The sequence below is a fragment of the Lolium perenne genome, chromosome 3, assembly GCF_019359855.2.
Source record: "Lolium perenne isolate Kyuss_39 chromosome 3, Kyuss_2.0, whole genome shotgun sequence".
NCBI lineage: Eukaryota > Viridiplantae > Streptophyta > Magnoliopsida > Poales > Poaceae > Lolium > Lolium perenne.
This window is the reverse complement of record NC_067246.2, coordinates 21,815,431-21,831,829: the sequence shown is the minus strand read 5'-3', so window position 1 is coordinate 21,831,829 and position 16,399 is coordinate 21,815,431.

Here is a 16,399-nt window from a genome sequence, read left to right as displayed (position 1 = left end):
GGGCAAGAACACTTACTCAAGGCTTTGGCATCAGTATCCTTGATCATTTGACCAAGAGAAACCTGGGCCGCCACAAGAACAGCATTCCGGTCCCGCTCCATTTCCCGCAGCTTCTTCTCCTCCTCAAGCTCCCGGCGCAGCTCCCCTTCGGCCTCAGCGAAGTGTTTTTTGGCCTCCTCCACCTTGGCGTCGCCGGCAGCAATGGCCTCCTTCAGTGCCTTCGCGTGCTGCAGCCCAGCTTGGACCAGTTGGTCCTTGAGTTTAGCAGCTTCGTTCCGCTGGGCTCGCAGCTCGTTTTGGTGCTGGAGGGCTTGCTCATCCTTTTCCGCTGCAATCCAGAATGGAAGAAATTTAGTAAAAAGAAGCCGGTGGGCTAATCCTTTTCCGCTGCAAGCCGGAACAGACAGATGAAGCTTACCCTTGAGCGTGGCAATCTGGCCGGTAAGGTCATCAAAGGAGGCTGCCGGCAAGGCGGCTGCGCAAAAGAAACCTGTTAGCAATATTCGTCCAGAAAAAAGCCAGTACAGCAGAAGCGGGAAGGCTGGGGCTAACCTTGGCACTTGCCGTGGGTCAGCTTGAGGGCGGCGAAGGCCTCGGAGAGGTCCCAGTGCTCCCACAGCAGCTCCTCAAACAGCTGCTTCCGGGAGTCCAGCGTGCCCTGCACAAGTCAAAGTAAGCAATGAGCTATGCCGGTTTCTTGCAGTTTCGCGCTAAGTACTGCGTGCTTAACCCGAAACTCGGGGACTGGCTATGCCGGTTTCTTGAAGTTTCGCGCTAAGTACTGTGTGCTTAACCCGAAACTCGGGGACTAGCTATGCCGGTTTCTTGCAGTCTCGCGCTAAGTACTGCGTGCTTAACCCGAAACTCGGGGACTGGCTATGCCGGTTTCTTGAAGTTTCGCGCTAAGTACTGCGTGCTTAACCCGAAACTCGGGGACTAGCTATGCCGGTTTCTTGAAGTTTCTCGCTAAGTACTGCGTGCTTAACCCGAAACTCGGGGACTATGAGGATATATCTATAGATTGTGAAGTTTAAAACCGGCATCGGTATAAAGGAAAAGAGTTAAGGTTCAAGTAAGAAGCTTACCAACACGTTGTTGTTGGCATCGTGCCAAGCATTGTCGAACTCCCGGACGGCACGTTTAAGCCGCCCAAAGTGCTGCACCGTGCTCCGCGGCCCGCGAGGGTCAACCACCAGCTTTTTATCCTTACTGACGCCGAGGCTGGCACTGGAAAGGTCCGCCAGATTCCACTTATCAACATTATCGCTGGAGCGAGCCCAAATTGGTCTCGCCGCGATTCAGCTCGATGATCCGGCCCAGCTGGGCTAAGACCTTCTCGCTGGCGGTGATGGCGGCGCGCCCGGTATGCAAGATGACAGCTTGGGCCTGAGAGCCGCAGGCTGGAGCCGCCGCGGCAGCGACGGCACTGGAGAGCTACTCGGCGGTAACCTCTGTGCCCTGCCGGGAGCCCTTCCGCGGAACGGGAGGAGGATTGGCGGCAGAGGCCGGCGGAGGCGCGGGAGCGTCCTTGGCCGGTGAAGAGGCTGACGGTGATGCAGAGGATGAGGTCTTAGAGGGGGAAGCGGTAGATGTTTGTTGGGTCTTCTCGGGGGCAGATGGAACCAAAGGTTCCGGCCGCCCGGTTTCTTCTGAGCCGGCGCCCATGTTGCTGGCGCCGGTGTCTTCGTAGTCTGGAGGGGAAGAAGTGTCCTCCTCCGCGCGGAGATGTTTCTTTTTTGGGGCCGCGCGCCCCGAACTTGTTTTACCTCCCCGAGGGGAGGATGGAGCTTTGCCGGCACCAGATGGTGCCGGACTTTGTTGAGGAGGAGGTGTGCCCCTTCCGACGTCCTGGGTGGTCTCCGGCCTCATACCGGACGCGCTCCTGTGAAGTTGTAGGGGCGCTCTGTGAAAAGAGAGAGAGTTAGCCGCGAAAACAAACAAGTACAAAGGTAAGCCGGAAAGATATGAAGTTAGCATTTACCCGGAGGAGACCGGAATGTCGTGCTTGCGCTTCCTCCCGGGAGGCCCAGCGCTTCGCTTCTTCTGGCGCTTGGGTGCGGGCTCGACGCTGGGACCGGCATCCGAAGCCGGGGTCTTCCGGACTCTAGGAGCCGGAGGATCGCCCACCTCCGCAGCAAGGGGAGTCACGTGCTCCATCACCTGGGGGCTCTGGTCAGCTGGAGCTGGCCTCACAAAGAAAAAATATGAGATAAGGAAAGCAGATAAAATACCTCAAGGACAACAACATCGTCGTCAGTGTCGGAAGCATTTGCCGGATTCTGGGCAGAAAAGTTACCAGGGCGCCGGGAGTGCGTTGGACCCATCTTATGAACGTTCCCGGCCACGTAGGGATCTGGATCCACGTCGTCCAGAAACAAGCGTTTGGGCTCGAAGGATTCCGGAAACTCGGCAAGGATGCGAGGGAAGCGTTCCAGTACCTGAGAGAAAGCAAGTCAGGTTACAGTTTAAAACATACCGGAAACATTATTCCGGATTCCCCAAGCTCTTACTTGGGACGAAGGAAGGCGTTTCCGGCTGAGGGGTTGGAGGCCCCACTTCCAGTCTATCGGCATCTTAGTCTTGCAAATCTGCCTGGCTTTGAGGACCACATCAGATTTGCGCAGACCGAAAGTGGTGATCCTTGTGGGATCCCTCCGGCCGCACATTTGGCCTATCTTGTGAGCGCGGCGCTGCAGGGGCAGAACCCGGCGCGAGAGAAACGCGCGCACTATGTCGTCAGAGCTGATGTCAGTGTTATCGTTGAGCTCCTTCATGTACCGGATAATCCGGTTAGTCTCCACGTGCCCGTCCTTGGGATTATATTTCCAGTTGGCTCTGGAAGGAGCGCCGGGAGCATAGGCCGGCAAGTTGATGAAATCTGAGGGGCCGGAGTTCCTCACATAAAAGAAGGTCTGTTGCCAGGCCCGGCAAGATTCGAGACCGGAGAACTTATAAAAGGGGCTCCCCTGGCGGGGCGTAAGTATGCACGCCCCGCACTGGACGATAGGTTTGGGGTTCGGAAGCTTCTTATCTTGGATCGAGTTGATCCGGAGATTGTAGAAGCGAGCAAAAGTGTCGACGGTAGGTAGAAGGCCGACGAAACCTTCCATGAAAGAGACATAGGAAGAAAGATAAAAGATGGCGTTGCCAGGAAGATGGTGGGGTTGAAGTTCATAAAAATCAAGAAAGCGCCGGAAGAAGTCCGACGCCGGTAAGCCAAGGCCGCGATCAAAATGGGCAGCAAAGACCACAACTTCGCCTGGCTCGGGCGAAGGCTCCAGCTCCTTGCCAGGGATCCGGTAAAGCACCTCTTCCGGTATCCTTCTGGACCGGTAGAGCCAGTCGATTTCGGCTTGTTTAACATCGGAGCCTTTCCAGGCCCCGCGGGTATAAGCCGTGGGGTTCACGCCGGAAGCTTGATCAGAGCTACCGGCTTCTCCCCCGCGCTCGCCGGATTCTTCTTCCATCCGGGCGAGGTCCTCCTCGAGCCCATCGGAAGCTTTCTCGACGGATTGCTCCTCCCCCAAGGAGACCTCGGGGGATTCGCTGAATTGGGTGCTTCCGGAAAGCTGCCTGCCGGTTTCTTCGGACGACATATTCTACTAAGTGTTGAAACTACCTATAAACAGTTTTCCCCGGATCTACTTCTTTGCGAAGATCTAGCCATGAGAAAAAATGCAAAGGAAAAGGAAGTAAATACACTACCGCGCCCTGAAGAACAGAAAGAAGAGGAGAGAACCAGATCTAGGATTACTGACCTGGGATCGGCTGGCGGAAGTCCTTCGGACCGTCGGGGTCGAGGTTCCGTCGAAGTTCGTCGGAGAGGAGGACGGCGGTGGTGAATGGAGGTGCAGATCAAGAAGGACGGTGCCTCTCTGGGCAGAGGAAGGATGGCGAAGCGCGAGCTTGGCGAGGAAGTGGGCCTGGGCGCCGCACCGCATCTCCGCGGACCTTCGCCGGAGAACTTGGGCAGAGCGACGAGCGGCGGCGCGAAGAGCTCAAGGGGCAGAGGGCGCAGGAAGTTGGCGAAGGGCTAAGTGAGTGCGTGAAGACGATGAGGAACCGTCGCTCCCTTAAATAGAGGAGGGGTACGTGGGCCGAAAACCGCACGGCCCGCACCGTTTCGCCTCAGGGGCCACCACGCGGCGCCAAAATACACGCGCCGCCGGAGGTTGCCGCATGGAGGGTCACACGGATCCGCTGTGGCACATTAACTGCGCGCGGGAGACGAGGGATTTGACGTCTGACACTGGTGCGCCAGGTACGGTGCGCATGTCTCTGACAGGCGCAGATTTCAAGTTATTCTCGACTTCATCAAGGTAAGCCTTAATGGCAGAGAAACCGGCAAAAGAAGCCGGAGATACTCTAAAGAGGCTGGTTGACAAAGTGGTTCCGGCAAGAGGTCGGGTGCGTTTAAATGGAAATCGGAAGGATTCATCCGGTATGTTTGGAATGGGAACCTGGCATGGCCCGTCGGATAGAATCCGCCGGACTATACCAGCTTCGGGGACTAATGTCGGGGGGATGGCCCCCGGTAGGCCAAGACTATGGCAAATAAGCCATAGAATGGTAGCAGTAAACCGGATCAAAGAATGATCCGGATTCTAAAGCTAAGGTCAGCTAAGTGAAGCTGGTACAAACCGGTATCCCTGGAGGAGTATACCGGAGTACGCGGAATAAAGAGTTCGTGTTACCAAGGACCAAGGTACCGGAACACAGAGGTAAAGGTACCGGCAAAACCGGCGCAGGGTCACTGTAGCATGTCGGCACTTTAGTCAAAGATTCCTCCAAGGACTAAAGGACAAGGATGAGCGAAGCACTTCAGCTTTAATCGAAGCCCTAGCGCCAAAGTAGAAGGTGACGTAAAAGAAGCTGGAGGAGGTCATCAGCCCCTGTTTAAAGACGATACCGGTGTCATCTGGGGCCAAAGTAGCTTTATAAAGTAGCTTAGCTCATCAAAGATGCCATTAGGGGTTCTTCCCCTGTAAGCCACCTCTCCCCTATATAAGGAGAGGGGGCACACCCCTGCGCGGGACGGATCAACAGTTCACGAGCTGAGTAGAGAGAGACGAGAGGGACATTAGACTACGGAGATAGTCTTGTACTGTACATCTTCAACCTCTGGCCATAGGCTAAGTTAAGGAATACAATCCGGTTTCTTTCCATCCCTTTTCCTGTTAACCGAACCCTCCCCCGGATCCTCTAGCGCACATTCGGCCCCGACTTAAGCCATCCCATGGCATCTGTTGTTACACCACGACGACAATATATGTTTAAAACTACCCAAACTAAGAGGATTCGACGAACCAAAATGACTTAATTGTATATTACATCACCAAACCCGGCATACCGGGCATTTAACGGATTGTTTTGTAAGACACAGAATCAGGGCTTATAAAGCCGCACTAGCTTTAGGGGCTTCAGGAGCTTCAGGAGGGGCACTTTCGGTTGCCGGAGTCGAGGAAGCCGGATCTTGAACTGTGGGGTCAACCGGCGCGGAAGAAGCGTCTTCCACCGCGATCTCCTCGTCAGCACCCTCTTTGCTCTCTTCGTTGTCGCTTTCCTCGTCCTCAGCATCCGGAGGCGCCGGAATAAAGGTGCTGACAAAGGCGTACCGAGCTATCTGATAGGCGCGCTGCTGGCGTCGCTCTCCTAAAACCGGATTGGTAACGGTGGGAGCATTGGAGCGGAGAGTTGCCAGAGCATCCAAGTCAATGCCCTCGTACCAGGAGCAGGCAAATTTGAGTGCCATGTCAGCTCCGACACGGGCGGCAGAGCGGCGCCATTCCATCAGGCGAGTACCGGTCTCCATTAGCCGAGAAGATATGATTTCCACGCGATTTGGCACCGTTCCTTCCGGCCAGAGGTTGGAGAACACGTGGATGGCGGCGTCCGGAAGCTTGCCAAGCTTCACCATGTAGGAGACGCGCGCGGACAAAGCGGTGACGTATTCTCCGGTGGTCCAAGCAGTAGCATCAGAATCCGGATCTTCAATCCGGGTCTTGGCAACGGCCGCTTCGGCACGTGCTTGTGACTCCGGGAAAGTGACTGGGGAAAGAAATAAGTAAGTCCGGTATACAAACAAACCGGCAGAGCAAGAGAATATACAAGGACCAGGGAGAAGCTTACTCCGGATTTTCTCATCGAGATCTTTGATGATCTTCGCATGCGAGGTCTGGACCAGTTCGAGTTGATTGTTCCACTGCCTCTCCAGCTCGCGTAGCTGCCTTTCGGCTTCCACCTCCTTGAACAGCTGATCTTGGACCTCTTTGATCTCTCAGGCATGTAGCTCCACCAGCTCGTCCTTCGCGTGCTCCAACTCAGCCTTGCCGGCCTTGGCGGCTTCCTTTAGTGCGGTGGCGTGGCGCAACTCAACCTGGATCAACTCCTCTTTCAGGCGAGCGGTTTCCTCCCTCTGCTCCCGGAGTTCAGCCTTATGCTGTGAAGAGATAGTCTCCTTTTCTCCTGCAACCGGTATAGTAAAGCTGAGAGGCCATAAAATCAAAAGATGCAAGAGTAAAGCACAAGAGGACAAACCCTCAAGAAGCGATACGCGGCCGGCAAGCTCCTACAGCTGCGCGGTATCCTGCGGCTTGGCTGTTCGCAAGAAAGAAACGGTAAAGAATACCGGTAATAAAAAATGCCGGCAGAAGAAGCAAGATCAAAACCTACCTTGGGAAACTTGAAGCGCTTTATGGGCGTTAGAAAGCTCCCGGTGCTCCCACAGCAGCTCCTCAAACAGCCTCTTCCGGGAATCCAGTACGCCCTGCACAGATCAATTGAAAGATAATGTATACCGAAACTCGGGGACTATGCATACCGTTTTTTTGAGCAGTTTCGCGCTAAGTATTGCATACTCAACCCGAAACTCGGGGACTATGCATACCGGTTTGTTGAGCAGTTTCACGCGAAGTATTGCATACTCAACTCGAAACTCGGGGACTATGCATACCGGTTTTTTGAGCAGTTTTGCGCTAAGTATTGCATACTCAACCCGAAACTCGGGGGCTATGCATGTCGGTTTGTTGAGCAGTGTCACGCTAAGTATCGCATACTTAACCTGAAACTCGGGGACTATGAGGATATACATATCGTATCTACTGGAGAAAAATCGAAATGCTAAGGAAGTTTAATTCGGAAGAGGTACTTACCGACACGTTCTTATCAACGACGTACCAGGTGGCGTCGAATCCCGCATGCAGCGCTTCAACGGGCTCATGTGTTGCAGTGTGTTTCGAGGCCCGCGAGGATCTACTGTGGGGAGCCCGTCCTTGCCTAAGCCGGAGGTCACCTCGCTAAGGTCAGAACTGTTCCACTCATCCGCGTACTTCTGGAGGGAGCCCAGGTCTGTGTTGCCGCGATTGAGTTCGGTAATCCGGCCAAGCTGCAGCTGCACCTTATCGCCAATAGAAGCGGTGGCTCGGTTGGAGTGCAAGGTTAGAGCCTGGGAGCCGGTTGCTTGAGCCAAAGTGGCATGGAGCGCCCCGGAAAGCTGCTCCGAAGTAACTTCTGGAGTTTTCCGGGACGCTGGCTTCTTCTTGGTACCGGCAGCAGGAGCAGCTGGAGGCTTATTCTTCGAAGAGACTGGCGGAGGTGAAGGAGGGCTGATGTGGGCATTACCCTTTGGGTAACCCGTATTGTGCTACCTCTTGTGGCCCAACCAAGGGCCCATGAAGATCATCCATTGACCAAGGTGGGCCGCCATAACGGTTCCGAAGAAATATACTTGATGAACAAGGCAAGAAGACGAAGAACAAGGAAAGTTTAGACGTAGAACTCTTTGTAACCTAGTCGTACCCGGACAGACCTCTCGAGACATGGCTCACAATATAAGGGCCAGGAGAGGGTCTACCAAGGGACACAATCAACTTAGCCATAACCACCGCAAGTCTGGAGCTGGGTCATACGAAATCTTAGCCTCTCGACGAGATCTTAGTCCAAGCCATCGGCTGCCCCATTGTAACCCGATATTTTCGATAATCAAGATCAGACAAGCAGGAAATAAGGGTTTTACCTCATGGAGGGCCCCGAACCTGGGTAAATCTCTCTCCCCATTTGTTTGGTATCCGATGTCTCGTGTCAGCCTGCAGGATTCCGTCAACCCTAAGCCCCAAAAGATGGGCATTGCCGAGGAGTACCCTCCACAATTGGCGCCGTCTGTGGGAAACCTGTCGGTACAAGGCATGTCATCGGCAGCTCCGGTCACATCAGCAGCGCTTGTGTTGACTTCACCAACACCTTCAAGCCCAAGAAACTCAATTCCTTGTGGTTCCTTCGAGTACGCACCACGCGTTGAGGCCTCGCGTCCGATCTCTTCGGAGTTACGCGGCAATATGGATACAACCTTCGGTGGGGTCCACTTCATCATCGATTCCGAAGGATTTCTTCGACATCCCAGTTCAAATGCGTCAAGCCTAAGGACTTCGGCTCCGGAAAACATTGTTCCACCGATAGCCTCAGTAGGCTTGCTTAGAAACAGCAGCGAAAGCAGAAGTCGCTTCGGTAGCAGAGAGGAGCAACGGAAGAGGCGAAGGGATCTACGCCGTGAAGAAGAAGAACGAGCCGCAAGTCGCCTTCGACAGTGCGAGAGGGGATACTACAATACGCAATCCAGCAAGAACCGCCTCCGTACACCTTATTTATCGGCTACGGAACAGCTTGACGCGCCATGTTATTTGCACTCTTATATCGACCTGAATGATAGCGTCGAGAAGGCCACTCATTTACTCAAAGATTGTCGAGAGTTCCTCGACATTCAGAAGTTCTGTGACGAGTTAAGATCCGAATCAGAGGCAAAAACCCGTTCGGCAGAAGAACGAGCAGTAGCTTACAACTACCCGCAGCAGTATACACCGGACGAAGATATTTACATACCAACCGAAGTTTATCCTACGTCTTGAGGTCAAGTGAACATGATTCATAAGACCAGCTTTTCGAAGAGAGAGGCCAAGAAGTTTTCACGAGAAATAAAATTTGTAGAGGTAGCTATGGCAGCGGTACCCGATTACATCGATTGGTCTGATCAGAGCATCCTGTTCAGCAGAGCAGACCACCCGACAGCCGTTCCTATGCCCGGTCACGCTGCCCTAGTTCTTGAAGCACAGATTGGAGGATACAACATGAGCAAAGTGATCATGGATGGAGGAAGTGGCCTAAATCTTTTGTTCGCAAGCACAATGAAAGCAATGGGATTATCGGTCGATATGCTAAAAGAATCTGATACTGGCTTCCATGGCATCATCCCAACCCGACCCGCTTATCCGCTTGGTAAAATTTCACTGGATGTCGTCTTCGGCACACCTAGCAATTTCAGAAAGGAGAAGCTCGAGTTTGAGGTAGTCGATTGGGAATCACAGTACCACGCCATCCTCGGTAGGCCAGCGTTTGCGAAATTTATGGCGGTTCCTCATTACGCGTATTTGAAGCTAAAGATGCCAGGCAACAATGGGACAGCAATAACAGTTCACGGGAGTTTTTCTCGTTCTGATAATTGCGACAGAGAGTTTCAGAAGATCGCTTCCAAGTTCGGAGTCAGGGAGGAACTCAATGCAATCGATGCAATCACCGATCATACACAACCACCTGCTGATAATCAAAACACCAAACCCGATGAATTCGACATTACCAAGGAAGCGAAGAAGCATCAAGTGCACCCCTCCGACCCGAAGAAGACGGTCAATGTATCGGCAGACCTTACTACCGCATAGGAAAGCACGCTCATCGAGTTTCTCCGTGAGCGCTGGGAAATATTTGCATGGGAACCATCCGACATGCCAGGTTTTCCCAGGGAACTCGCTGAGCACGCCCTTAATGTTGACCCCAAAGCCAAACCGGTGCAGCAGACATTGCGTCGTTTCTCATAACCAAAAAGAAAAGCTATCGGCGAAGAAGTCAATCGGCTCCAAAAAGCTGGTTTTATTTGAGAGCTCAAGGAAGCTGATTGGGTAGCCAATCTAGTCATGGTGCCAAAGAAGGATACAACAACTCTTCGCATGTGTATCGACTACACAAGTCTCAACAAACATTGCCCGAAGGATCACTTCCCGTTGCCTCGCATCGATCAAATAGTCGACTCTACGGCAGGCTGCGATCGCCTCTCTTTTCTTGACGCCTATTCAGGACACAATCAGATCAAGCTCAAGAAAGAAGATCAGGAATTAACTGCATTCATAACTCCACATGGTGTTTACTGCTATAACGTCATGACCTTCGGATAAAAAAATGCAGGCGCAACTTATCAGCGGTGCATGCAAGTTTGCCTCGGAGAGCAGATTGGCCGTAATATCGAGGTTTACATTGATGACATCGTCGTCAAAACCAGAAACGCGACCACGCTCATTGACGATTTAAGGGAAACTTTTGATAATCTCGACATATACAAAATCAAGCTGAACCCGAAGAAGTGCTTCTTCGGGGTGCCAGGAGGCCAAGTACTCGGGTACTTTATTTCAGCAAGAGGGATAGAAGCTAATCCCTTAAAGATTAAAGCTGTTCTTGATATGGAGCCACCCAGAAGTCTACAGCAGGTGCAGCAGTTGGCAGGACGATTGGCAGCTCTTAGTAGGTTCATTGCAAAACAAGGAGAAAAGGCCTTACCATTCTACCAGCTGATGAAAAAATCCGAAAAATTCGAGTGGACGGCAGAGGCGCAAGATGCCTTCGACAAACTGAAGAAGGTTCTGTCGACCTCTACAGTTCTTGTAACCCCAAGGGATAAGGAGCCAATGCTACTCTATATAGCCGCAACTGTTCAAGTCATCAGTTTTGTCCTCGTCGTCGAACGCGAATAAGAAGGAAGAGTACATGGCATACAACGCCCCGTTTACTACCTCAGCGAGGTACTCACACCTGCGAAACAACGATACCCTCACCATCAGAAGTTGGCATATGCAATATGGAGGGCAGCACGGAAACTACGGCATTATTTTGCAGAACATCCGATTGTTGTTGTTGTCTCAGAAGCCCCATTGAAAAACATACTTACCAATCCAGAGGCGACAGGCAGAAGTATCTCAATGGGCTATCGAGCTAGCACCGCACGATATCTCTTATGTTAATCGAACAGCAATCAAATCCCAGATCCTTCCCGGTTTCTTAGTTGATTGGATCCAGTCGCAAATCCCAGCAGCACCTGACATGTCGGGTTCGTGGATGATGTATTTTGATGGATCTAAGTGAAGTTCAGGTGCAGGAGCAGGAGTAGTGCTAATATCGCCACAAGGAGACAAAATGAGATATGTTCTAAGGATGAATTTCTCGTTACCAACAAATAATGAAGCAGAGTACGAAGCATTACTACACGGTATGCGTATGGCCAAAGCATGTGGAGCTACTCGTTTAGATATCTATGGAGATTCGAATCTCGTAGTACAGCAGTCGATGAATCTGTGTGATGCTATTAGCTACAACATGATAGCTTATCGCCAGATGTACCAATCAATGGAAGCTAAATTCGAAGGCTGCGAGTTGAAACATATCGGCAGAGCCAGCAACGAGGAAGCCGATGCTTTGGCTAATATCGGTTCTACATGCTCTTCTATACCAGATGTAGTTTTCTATGAAGTAATTACTCAAAGGTCTATTAAAGTAAAAACCTCGGCACCTCCAGAAACGTCGGTTACTGACACGGGGGCTACGCCTCAAGAAGCTGCCGAAGATGTTACTAATGGATCTAATCAGCAAGTCCTTCTTCTTGAGCCTTTATGGACTGAACCTTTCTTGGCATACTTGATGGAGCAGAGGTTGCCAGATTATCCAGTAGAAGCAAGACACATCGTGCGATGATCTAAAGCATTTATCATAGTAGATGGCGACCTCTATAAACGAAGTATCTCTGGCATCTTTCAGCGGTGCATCGCCATCTACGATGGAAAGGCTCTATTGCTAGAAATACACGAGGGGACATGTGGTCATCATGCCAGTAGCAGAGCACTTGTGGCTAAAGCTTTCAGAGCTGGATTCTATTGGCCAACAGCGGCAGCCGATGCAAGAGACCTAGTTCGGAAGTGCGACCCTTGCCAACGTTTTGCACCAAAGCCTCATGCACCCGCCACAGATCTAATGACAATACCTTTGGCCTGGCCCTTTGCGCAGTGGTGTTTAGATCAAGTTGGTCCAGTACCGAAGTCATCACCTGGCGGTCATACTTATCTATTGGTAGCTATCGATAAATTCACCAAATGGATTGAGGCTATACCAGTAACCAATCAGACAGCAAAAAATGCTGTCAAATTCTTTAAAGGAATAACTTGTCGTTTTGGTGTGCCTCACAACATCATTACAGACAACGGAACCAACTTTGACTCTGAAGAATTCCATCACTTCTGCAACAACAACGGTATCAAGCTCAAATTTGCTTCGGTTGCACATCCTCAGACCAATGGGCAAGTGAAAAGGATCAATGGACTAATATGCGATGGCAATAAAAAGCGCCTCACGGGTGCAGCTGGAGCTTGGGTCGAAGAATTACCATCAGTACTCTGGAGTTTGCGGACTACACCAAATAGGTCTACGCAATATACTTCGTTCTTCCTCGTCTACGGAGCCGAAGCTGTTTTACCTGCCGACGTTCGCTTTGAAGCACCTCGGGTAGCCTCATACAAAGAAGCGACTTCTGTCCAAGCACTGCAAGATGCCGTAGATCTTCTTGATGAGGCTCGAGACGTCGCCTTAGCACGAACAACAGTATATCAGCAGGCGATACGGAATTATCACAGCCGAAGAGTTCGCACTCGAAGCTTCAGCGTTGGTGATCTAGTACTACGATTGAAGCAAGACAGGACCCTGAAACTTGAATCTCCATGGGAAGGACCGTTTATCGTCACTGAAGTCATACCAGGAGGAGCTTATCGACTCAAGAATCCTACTTCAGGAAAGATGTTGACAACCCATGGAACGTTGCACACTTGCGACGATTTTATGCATAGAATTCGATATTTTTTCTTTCTGGCATTATGGCTTCTTAGCCAGTTACGAATTATGAATAAAACTTATGATCAGCTTATGTGATTATTTCTCGAGTAACTGTTTGGGAATCCTTTTTTATCGATTACGACTCCCATCGGGAGCGCCAGTTAACAATGCATCATCAGGCCACTCGGCAATACTCGGGGGCTGCAAGAATTGCTACAATATTATCGTGAACTAATACTCTCATCGGGAGCTATGGTTACCAAAATAATGTGGTCTCACCTGGCAACGCTCGGGGGCTGCAAAGGATTATTACAATGTTGATATTAACTAATTCTCCCATCGGGAGCTATGGTTATCAACGTATAAGCATTCAACAAAGCAAAATATACATAAGATTCCATCCAAGCCTCAAAAATTGATGAGTGCTGCAGTCGATGGAAACAATACAACGTGCAAAAGGCTCATACCGGTGCACCGTGTTACGAAGCCAAACAAAAAACATACAATCGACTCTACAATTACTACGGGGTAATCGAGTGAGCAAACTGACTTGATCACTCAGTGCCCTCGACAAAATATTTCGGATGGACTTACGGTTCAACGATTCATATTGATGTTAACAAAGAGCATCAAATGTATACAATATTACTCCTTGCAACGCAAGGTCATCCTAAAATTGCACCACGTGCAAAAATACTAAAGAGAAAATTTCTGTCATAGTAAGGTCTATTGATCTTCTTGATTCTTCAAATCCCTTTCGGTACCTGCCTCCATTCTAGAAATAATAATGTGAGTAGAATGCCTAGCTATGGGATAATACTGATCTAATTTTACATTAGCATTGGCTATGGATTCCAAATCCATGGTCGGATGGCATGCTAAAACAGAAGCAAGAGCAACTTCAGCTCCAGCCAGAAGCTCTTTACTCACCAAAGATTGAATCCTGGCTGGAGTCTTGAATCGACTGAATAAAGCTGACAGAGGTTCGGGTGCTAGATCCAAGGGAAACATGGTTTTCCAGACCATGGTCAGATGAGCATAATCTTATCAAAGTAATAGTGGACCTTCTCAGCTCGATATTCAAACTTTTCCACGATTACGGCCTTCGGCCTATTCGACCATAGCTCACACTTCGGGTGAGAAAGGTCGGTCATCATTGCAATCTTTTCATGGATCCGTTTGTTTTCTTCTGATTCATCAGAAACAACGACTTGTGAAGACAAAATAGCAAGCTAGCCTAAGATTATTTTCAGAAGTAGCGATAAAGCAAAGAAGATTGATCGCTTACAGCTTAGGCTCTCAGTAGCCACTCGAAGGCGATCTAAAGTGTGTTGCTCGATTGCAGTTGCAATTTCGCTCTTTCTCTTCACTAGTGCTGCCATACTATGAAGGCCAGCTATGTCTTTGTTCAGTCGAGAAATATGATCACGCAGACGACGTACAAGGTCCGATTCATCAATAGCACAAGAATTCAAAAAACTTTCAACTCGGGAAGAAGTCGAAGGAGTCTGCAATAAAGTATTCAATATACATTCTCAGAAGATAATCGACAGAAAACTCCCATCGGGAGCGCGCAAAGTATTTCGTTCAAAAGGTTGTTAAAGCACTGGCAACAGAGCCAGCTTAAATCTGCTACAAATTAAAGATCAAATGCATTCAGATTACAACTAAAAATTAATGAGCCATGCCTAATCAGTTTTGTGCTGATGGACTCGGTGCAGCTTCGGATGCAGTTTTCTTCTTGTCCTCATCAACTAATTGAAGGAGCCGATTGGCGCACAACAGCGAAGATTGCTTGAAAGGCTTAAGGTCAACAAGGCAGCCATCGTCATCTACTGGAAGCTCCTTGGAGAATTTCTCCAATTCGGGGCTAAGTCCATGCCCCATCAGGAGTTGAAAAGTAAGGACTGCACCGTAAAGACGGGAACGTCGCTTCAGTACCTCAATGGCGTCAGAAGAGTCGATGAAGAAAGTCTCCGCCATTTCTCCAAGGGTGTTGTTTTGATCCACCTTCGGGAACATCATCGAAAATAGTCTCGACAAAGCCCCCTTGGTTTTCTTCAAAAGATCTTGGAGTTGGTTGCTGGATTCAGTTGCAAATGACAAAGCATCCGACATTGAGCCCACTCGAAGCTTGCTTCTACGGTCGACAGGCATGTCGGCAGTATCTGGAAAATTATAAAAAGCAATTCATCGCATCAGGAAGATATTCTGGAGAAGTATCATATAAGTATGAAGGAAACTTACTTAGCAAACTCGTAATAGACTCTCGAAGGGCACCCTCCTTTTCATCGTCTTCAATGAAAGCCTTGTGCCATGCCTCTTGATCGTCCTTCATCTTCTTCTTCAACTTCTTCAGCTCGTCCTTTAAGCATGTGTTCTCGCTTTGCGCTTCGGCTGCTAGCTTGTTAGCTTCTAGCACCTGGTCAGCCAAAGCTTTGACAGCTTTGCGAAGTTGGACGTTTTCTGCTTCTAGTCGAGTAAATTGATCAGCAAAATCTACCACAGCGTCAACTGTGGCATAAATTGGCTGCAGCAAAGGAATTGAACAATTATGTCAGAATAAACAATAAGCATATCTTAGCCTATACTCGGCTTCTTTCAAAAAGCCAATCATCGGCTCGGGGGCTAGTGGGTACCACGATTGGTTATTATCTGTTGAAAACAATATACTTACGTGATCACGCAAAGATGAAGGAGCGGAGGCACTTGTTGAAGGGTTAACCGTCGAAAGGGGAACCTTGGCTACGACTATTCGTGGAGGAGGGGTGACCATCCAATCAACCCCAGCAGTCAGAGGCATTGATTCCTTCGCAGATTCCGCCTTATCGGATAATATTTTTGCCCTCTTCGAGAGAGGAACTTCGTCATCATCTTCAGAGCTGAACAAAATGAAAGTTAGTGAAGCCGAAAGAAGCTAAATACAAGTAAAAAGGAGTAAGAAGAAAATTACGATATTGATTCAATGTCATCCTCATCTGCGACGAGTCTTGATGGCCTTTTCGAAGCTTGAGGAGTCGAAGTATCTCGGGAAGGTGCAGGAGAGACAGCTGTATCGGCATCATCATCGTCTTGTCCGCTAGGGCTCGATTCTGCCGTCGCTATCAAGTCTTCGTTAATCTTCCTGCGACGCATGGATTTAACATGAGCATCATCCTCGGGGACTTCATCACCCGGAGCATCGCTATCATCAAGAATGTTCTGATCATCTTCAGTCTCTTCAGAAGCATCATCATCTTCTGGAGCTACTCCACTTTCGGGTGTAGGTGGATAGCATTGAGCAACAGTAGAGGCCTGTCGAAAGAAAAAGACAAAGAATCTTAGATTCAGAAACAAAAGCAACGTCAGATGCAAAAACAAATAGAAATTACCTCAGAAGGAAGGTGCTTAAGATCAAGAGGAGGGCGAGCAGAAGTCATAACTATAGTATCCTTCTGGCTAAGGCAAGTCAGATGCCGCACTTCACCTCGAAGATCATCTTCAGATA